This window comes from Beta vulgaris, chromosome 4 (genome assembly GCF_026745355.1).
Source record: "Beta vulgaris subsp. vulgaris cultivar EL10 chromosome 4, EL10.2, whole genome shotgun sequence".
Classification (NCBI taxonomy): Eukaryota; Viridiplantae; Streptophyta; class Magnoliopsida; order Caryophyllales; family Amaranthaceae; genus Beta; species Beta vulgaris.
This window is the reverse complement of record NC_079205.1, coordinates 9,874,104-9,881,605: the sequence shown is the minus strand read 5'-3', so window position 1 is coordinate 9,881,605 and position 7,502 is coordinate 9,874,104. Positions and strand designations below refer to the sequence as shown.

Below are 7,502 nucleotides of genomic sequence, written 5' to 3'. Positions count from 1 at the left end.
TGGCGGTTAACACCATTAGTCATTAAGGGCATGTGAGTGTATTATATTGAAACTGAGGGATACCATGTGTATTTTCAAAAGTGCGAGGGTACTCGGTGAATTTTGTGAAAACTCGGGGATATTTGGGGAAAAACCATTAATAATATGTAAAGCATAAATCCATTTATTTCCCTGTAAAAAAATTTTCTCTCGAGTAAAACCCTAGCCGCAAACAACTTCTCACGTGGAAGCCCAGGGGGGTCGCCGCCGCAACAGCACCCTCAACGCTTTGTATGCGGCATCAAGCACCCCTTGTCGTTCGGTCATCTCGTTCACCCCTCCCCCTCCCATGTGCGTTGGAGGTTTCCTCCACTTGGCATCAATTTTCCACACCCCCTCCCCCTCCCCTGTACGTTGGAGTTCTTCCTCCCACTCCCTTGTGCGTCCGTTTCCCCCTCCCCCTCTCCTGTGCGTCGGTGTTTCCCCCTCCCCTGCGAGTAGTTGTCTCCCAAGCACCTCCCCTATACACCACCTCTTCCCTCGCATTTGTTTAGTCTGTTGTTCACCTCCCATTCACCGGCTTCCCTCCCCTCTCCCTGTTTCCCACCGTCGTCGTTGTTCTTCGGGTGGCTTCCCAGTGTCTCCTTCTCACTGTTACTTTTTGTTTCTTTTGTTTTACATGTTGGACAGTCCCCACTCCCCGTCGCTGTTTGTGTTTTTGACGTCCATGGTCCCCATCTCCGTCCTCGCGTCCGGTAGGCACAATCCCTTGTTTAGTGTTGTGGTATTTTTAGGCTTCCCCGCCCCTCCCCCATTTCAGTGTCTTCCCTCCCCCCCTTTTTGTGTCGGGCTCCCCTTTCCCTTCCCCACTGTTAGTGTCGGTCTTCCCTTCCCCCTTCCCCCTGGTTGTTGGGCACTCCAACTAGTGTTATTGGTTGTTGGTATGTTAGGTTTTTTTTCCGTAAAATTCGTGTTTAATCTCCAAATAAATGGAGTGCGTGCTCTTAGAGTGGCTAAAGTTGTTGTCATTAATAAATTGGTTGTGGCCATTGACAAGTGCTTGTTAGTTGGGTCAAGATTCTTGGTTCAAGGTAGTCACATTAGAGTATGTCGGTCTTTAGAAATATGTGCGGAGGGATGAGGTGAACCAAGAAAAGCGCGAGCATGGACGAGGCGATGATAGTTTTTCACGGTTGGGACTTTTGTTTTCCGGTTTTGAAAATCGGAGGTGTGTTCGAGGGCGCAACTTGTTTGGCTCTCTTTTTAGCTTGGCATTGATCTAAATGGTCTTTGTCTTGATAAATTCAAATTCGCAGGCGGCGCCCCAATTGCATCTGGGCTTTTTCAACACGCACACTCATCGACGTTTCTCCTACTTCATGAAGAAACCTAAAATACTCTCGATCGAGAGTAATAAGTCACAATGGAATGTGACTCCTCACATGATTAGGAGCTCATAATTCCAAGTGACAACAGATCGTTGCAATTGCTCATGCAGCGACGGTCGACACTCACCGTTTGTTGTTTATTGTCCGGATCGTGACCGTGATATGCTTCTTCCACCGTCCGAGGTTTGCATCCACTATCACATTCACTGATTGGCGACGTCCCCTTCCTACGCGACTTTGATCGGATTTATTTTTTTTTTAGGTGGAATGTACGAGCTCCTAAAGCTCATTTAGGTTTGTTTGTTTGCTTGCTTTAGATTGGATTGTATTAGAATTAGGATGTACTTCTCTTTTGATTAATGTACGATTTCTCGTTGTTAAAAAAAAATGAATAGCATAATATAATCCCAATAATTATTGATTTATCTAGCTAGAGCAATATTCTTATACTCGGCACTCCTATAACCCTGATATTATTATTGTCATATCTCATATGCTTAATGAGTGAAATGGATTGTTGGCCTAGTTCAATCGTTCCCCGTGGATACAAACAACAATTTATTTAATGACTATGGGCTTGGGGAGTGGTAAAACTCAAATCGCAGCATATGAAAATGGTAGTTGATAAACATAAGCATAAACTTTCTATTAGGAGCACTTTCCTAAGTACTCTTCCAGTTTCTAAATTATTTTTGCGCCCTTTTGGAACCCGTGGTAAGATAAATTTACTCTAGGTTTCCCTCTTACAGGGCCACTCACCTAGATGCCCAACAAGCCCCGAATCCCCCCCTCCTCCTCCTCCCTATAGTATTAAAACTTTAAAAAAAAATTATAAAAAGTTAATATTATAAAAATATGCATTAAGATGAATCAAATAATTAATACCATATATCCTCTATTCTTTATCATCATCACTTGGAATCTTGACTCTATTCATACTTAGAGAGAATCTTCTCGGTTTTTTTTTTTCAATTTATAAGAAAAAATATAGTCATGTGGGGTCTTGTTTGATTGGTCTCAATTAGTGTTTTATTAATACTCAATCGTTATAATTTTTACTAATATATAATGAAAGATATTTAAGTTTGAATATGTGCATTGGGAGACGCACATAGAAAAGTGAGAATGATAAAAAACAGATGGAGTACTTGACTATATCCTTTCTTCTACATTTGTGAAAGAATAAGGAATAAGAGTGGTCGATATATATGGTTTACTATGTAAATGTTTCATGTATTTTGAAACGGAGGAAATATAAGATGTATTCAATTTCCATAAGAGAAAAGTTTTTGATTTACTCTTTTTATTGCTACAATTTCTATATATTGATGGCACAGTCAGTGTGCCTGTTCTATTCAACTTTTTTTTTTTTTTTGGTAAGTAAGTAAGTATATTGAACAACCGAAACCAATGCACAACCTAGTCCTCAAAGAGAGGAAGGGAACAAAACATGGCTAAAAAAAGGCAATTTACAATCTTTGTAAACCAATCTACATCTTTCCTACTCCATTTTGCGGATTTACAAAAATTTGCTCTATGTATAACCACTTCTTATATCTTTTACTAAATGCTCTATTCTCTGAACTTTCTTGTCCCAAAATGCTGTATTTCTAGCTTGCCATACTTGGTACACTACTGCAGCCAAAGTCAGGTAAATCACCTGCTTTTGCATGCGTGAGCCTCTATATCTTCTTTTTATCGAAGAAATCAACTGATTGAGATTCTTGTTTCTCCAAGTGATGTCTAACCATTCCATCAATTTTTCCATTAACAACTTACTAAAATAACAGCTAAAGAAAAGATGATTGAGGGTCTCTGCAGAACTATCACACAAGCAGCATGTATCATCTGTGCTAATGTTATATTGAAGTAACTTTTCTTTTGTGTTCGGTCTTTCTTGTATGCTCATCCAGGTTATAAGCATGTGCTTTGGAACACTCATTCTGTTCTAGATAGTTTTTGACCAAGGGACCCTGGACAAATCACCTGTTAGGTGTTGATAAGCCTGTTTGATGGAGTATTGATCCTGGATAGGCCAACTACTCATTCCCATCTGTTGTAACTCATTATTTACCCGACATAACTGCTTTGTCACCCAACTAGCTCCAGCAGGCGCTTGAAAGACCACCAGTCACCTTGCTTGATGTATATAGAATGAACCCACTTCACCCATAATTCATTCTTATGACTACAAATATGCCAAACTAACTTCCCAATGACTGCTTTATTCCAACTAATAAGGTGCCTGAACCCCAATCCCAACATTTGCCTTAGGAGTACAAACTGAAGCCCATTTCACAAAGCCCTTTTTTTCACCATCAGGCTTGCCATTCTGTAAAAAAATTCTACACACTGAATTAATCATGTGCATGATGGATTGAGGGAGGAGAAAGATTTGCACCCAGTAGATATTTATGCTAATAAGAACAAAGTTTATAAGCTGTGCTCTTCCTAGAAAGGAAAAAGGTTCCTTGTACTCCATGTTTTGATCCTAGTGATCAATTTTTCAACCAATATCTCGCATTTTGCCTCCTTTAATTTGTAGATCTAATTGGAACACCCAAATATCGAAAAGGCGGATCTTCAGCTTTAAACCCTGACATCAAAGTATGTCTACTAACTTCCTGTTCCTCCATGGCAGTAGTATATATTTCAATTTTTTTTGTTTGCTTGTAGGCTACTTGATTTAGTAAAAAGCTTGATAGCTTGCAGCAACAAATAAGCAAACTTAACTTCTCCTTTACAAAAGAGAAGTAAATCATCTGCAAAGCACATATGATTTACATTCAAACTAGCACATCCAATGAAATCCTTGAATTCATCCATTTCTACAATGTATGTGAGGATTCTAGTTAGATGATCCATGCACAAAATAAATATTAGGGGAGACATTGGATCCCCTTGTCCAACCCTTCTTTTTGCTTCAAAAAATCCTTCAGTTGCTCCATTGATAAGAAGTGTAAATTTAGGGGTAGTTATGCATTCCATGGCCCGGTTTATGAAATGAGTAGGGAAATTCGAGGCTGTTAAAAGTTGACAAATAAAATCCCACTCAATGGAATCATATGCGTTTCTAATATCCAATTTCATCAAAATGCCGGTCACCTTATTATTCTTCCTTCCAAAACGTTTCACCAGGTCTTGACACAAAAAGATATTGCTAATGATGCTCCTACCATTTATGAAAGCACCTTGATTATGTGAGACTAGCTCAGGTAGGATGTTGCTCCATCTAGTGCATATTAGCTTGGTGATGACCTTGTACAAGACTGAACATCAGGCAATAGGTGTATAATCACCAAATGCTGCAGGGCTGGTGATTTTAGGGATTTAGGTTATTGCAGTCACATTTATTTCTTTCAAGATTTTTCCACTCTGAAAAAACTCCTGAATTGCCTTCACTATATCTCCTCCTACTATGCTCCAGCTTTTCTTGATGAAACGGCTTGTGAAACCATCCAAGCCAGGTGATTTATCATCTGGAAAAGAGAATAATACATATTTAATCTCTTCAGTATTAAAGTTCAACTTCAGCAAGGCTTGTTGGTCATCATTCAGGAACTTTCCTTTGGCTATGATAGCTGCTTCAATCTTCTATGTATCTTTCCTACTCCCAAGTAAATCATGATAGAAGTCAAGGAAAGCCTTCATCACCTCTGGAGAATTATGAACCCAAGTACCATCTTCTTTCCTTATGGTATTTATTATGTTTTTGGTTCTTTTTAATTTAATACTCTGGTGAAAGATTTTTGTGTTATCATCACCTTCTCTAAGCTATATGATCTTGACTTTTTGACGGAGAAAGCTTGCATAATTCTTGTGAGCAACTCTAGAAGTTGTTGTGACTTCTTTTTCTTGAGTTCTAAGCCTCATGTCCTTAGAGTGATCATGTAGCAAGTTTTTGAGCTTCAAGCAGTTGATGATGGAAGTGAGAATAAACCACTGACACATCACCAAATAGAGATTTATTGAACTACTTAAACTCCTGCTTCGATATTTTGAGCCTACTGACCACTTGGAACATCATGCTTGCTGATATGTATACTGCTGCCAGGTCTATTGGACAACTTCCATGAATTGACTATGCTGGCACCACATATTGAAAAAACGAAAAAGACTTTTTTTGTTTTCATCTTTGTAGGACTTAATGAGTAGAGGGCATTGGTCATAATCTGTTGTTTCATGTAAAAAACTGCCTTGAAGACTTAACTTCCATCATCTTGCAGCTTTGCATACATCTTTGCCCATCCTTTACTCTAACAGGCTGGCCCATCCTCTCTCCAATGTTCATTATTACATTGAAGTCTCCTAAAATAATCTAAGGCTTATTATGAAGATTAAACCCCACCAACTCATTCCACATAGTCCTCCTTCCTTGCTTATCATTCAACCCATAAACAAATGTACAGTAAAACTCCTAGGGCAAACATTGTTGGTGGTCATACACCATCCAGGACAAACATTAAGGTAGAAATCTCCTAGGGCAACAACTTTCACCTTAGTTTCAAGAAGACTAAACAGCCTAATTTTATGAGAAATAATGATACTTCTCACCTCATTTTGTTTCTTTCTGCTGTTTAGTCCTCTCACATTCCATGAAAGGATGTTTTCCATTCATGTTAGGAGGCTCCCCCCCGCCCCCCCCTCACCATGAACCACATTGTTATGCAACTCCCATGTGTATTACTCAGATCATCTGTATTCTCAACCTCTTGCAATACATCAAAAGAGTTTCCCACTAACACTAGTTCCCTTGATTGTTGTTGCACAATTACATGCCTATGAGCCTCCTGGAACCCAGTTTGATTTGGTTGTACCTTTTTCTTAGGTACCCACTTCTTCTAAACCACTGTATGTTGTTGCTTCTTACAATCAATTACACATGTCCAATATTATGACAAAATGAACATTGCAAGGGATTCCATTCATAAACTACATATTGTTTCTTTTGTGCACCCTTCTCATCTTCAAATTCAATCCATTATGGGAACTTTTATGTCATAGTGACTTCTACCATAACTCTTGCATACTGCAGTCTATCCTTACTAATGGTGGCTTGATCCAGCTTAATCAACTTGCCTATGTCTCCCACTAGTTTGGACAAACATCTTTCCCTCTAATATTTCAAGTCAAGAGCAGGTAATTGAATCCATACCGAGACAGTTTTCAGTTCCTCCTTCTTGAAATCCATTTCAGCATGCCATTGTTTCACAATCAGAGGCTTATTATCAAAAAATTTGAAACCATCATTCAAAATTTTATCCCTATCAACCAAATTATGGCATCTAACCAAGAAAAGACCCTTATTAACCACAACAATCTTATCAATACCAAAAGATTTCCAAATTCTACGCAGAAATCCGTCCATCACAGGAATGGGGGATTGGCACCCATAACATAACATATAACAGATGATTCTCAGTATTTTATTTCATCTTGTACATCTTCAAGATCAATTTTAATTGTGTTTTTTGCAGGTGAAATTGGTCTACAAAATTCCTCAAATTCAGGCAACAATGGTCGAGATTGATGATTACCTGATGCAACTGCATCCAATCTACTATGCGCTTTCTTCATGATTGTTAACCAATCTGATAATTGCGCTTTCTCCTTATGTTGATTCTGCAATTGTTCCAAAAAAGTTCTTGGAGAAATGGGTTCCTCAAATTCCTGGGTTTGAACTTGCAACATATCAATTCCATGAAGTTCTACTACATATTAGTGTTTTTGACTAGTGACAGGACTAGTCGGACTAGTGACAGGACTAGTCGGACCTTTCTTCTTCTCATTCGAATTACTCTTGCTTTGTGATTTCTTCACTTTTTCCCTCCAGGTTTTCCTGCCATGGCGACGGTGTATGTTAAGGGTTTCTCTTAATGTACACCGAGAGAGAAACCAAGGCGCGAAACTCCATTCAATTTATTTTTGCTAATATGAACTTATTAGAATTTATTTAAACTTATCTAAACTTATTAAATATTATTAGTCATTATTATACCTTAATTATATGAACTTATTAGACCTTATTTTGTGAGTGTCAGGCCTTACTTTTCCTTATTTTTTGCTTAATTGAACTTATTTGATCTTATATTTTTGTGATAAAGACTGAAAATAAGGTGAATAGATCAGGCCTAA

At 38.5% G+C, this 7,502-nt stretch overlaps 1 long non-coding RNA gene across 1 annotated transcript; it reads left to right on the top strand.

Annotated features, from left to right (window-relative positions):
* Positions 1 to 3,546: 3,546 nt before the first annotated feature.
* On the top strand, positions 3,547 to 7,393 carry LOC125496866 (uncharacterized). Its single transcript, XR_007273218.1, has 2 exons — positions 3,547 to 6,506; positions 6,845 to 7,393. It is a non-coding gene; the product is annotated as an uncharacterized LOC125496866 (long non-coding RNA).
* The last annotated feature ends 109 nt before the right edge of the window (positions 7,394 to 7,502 follow it).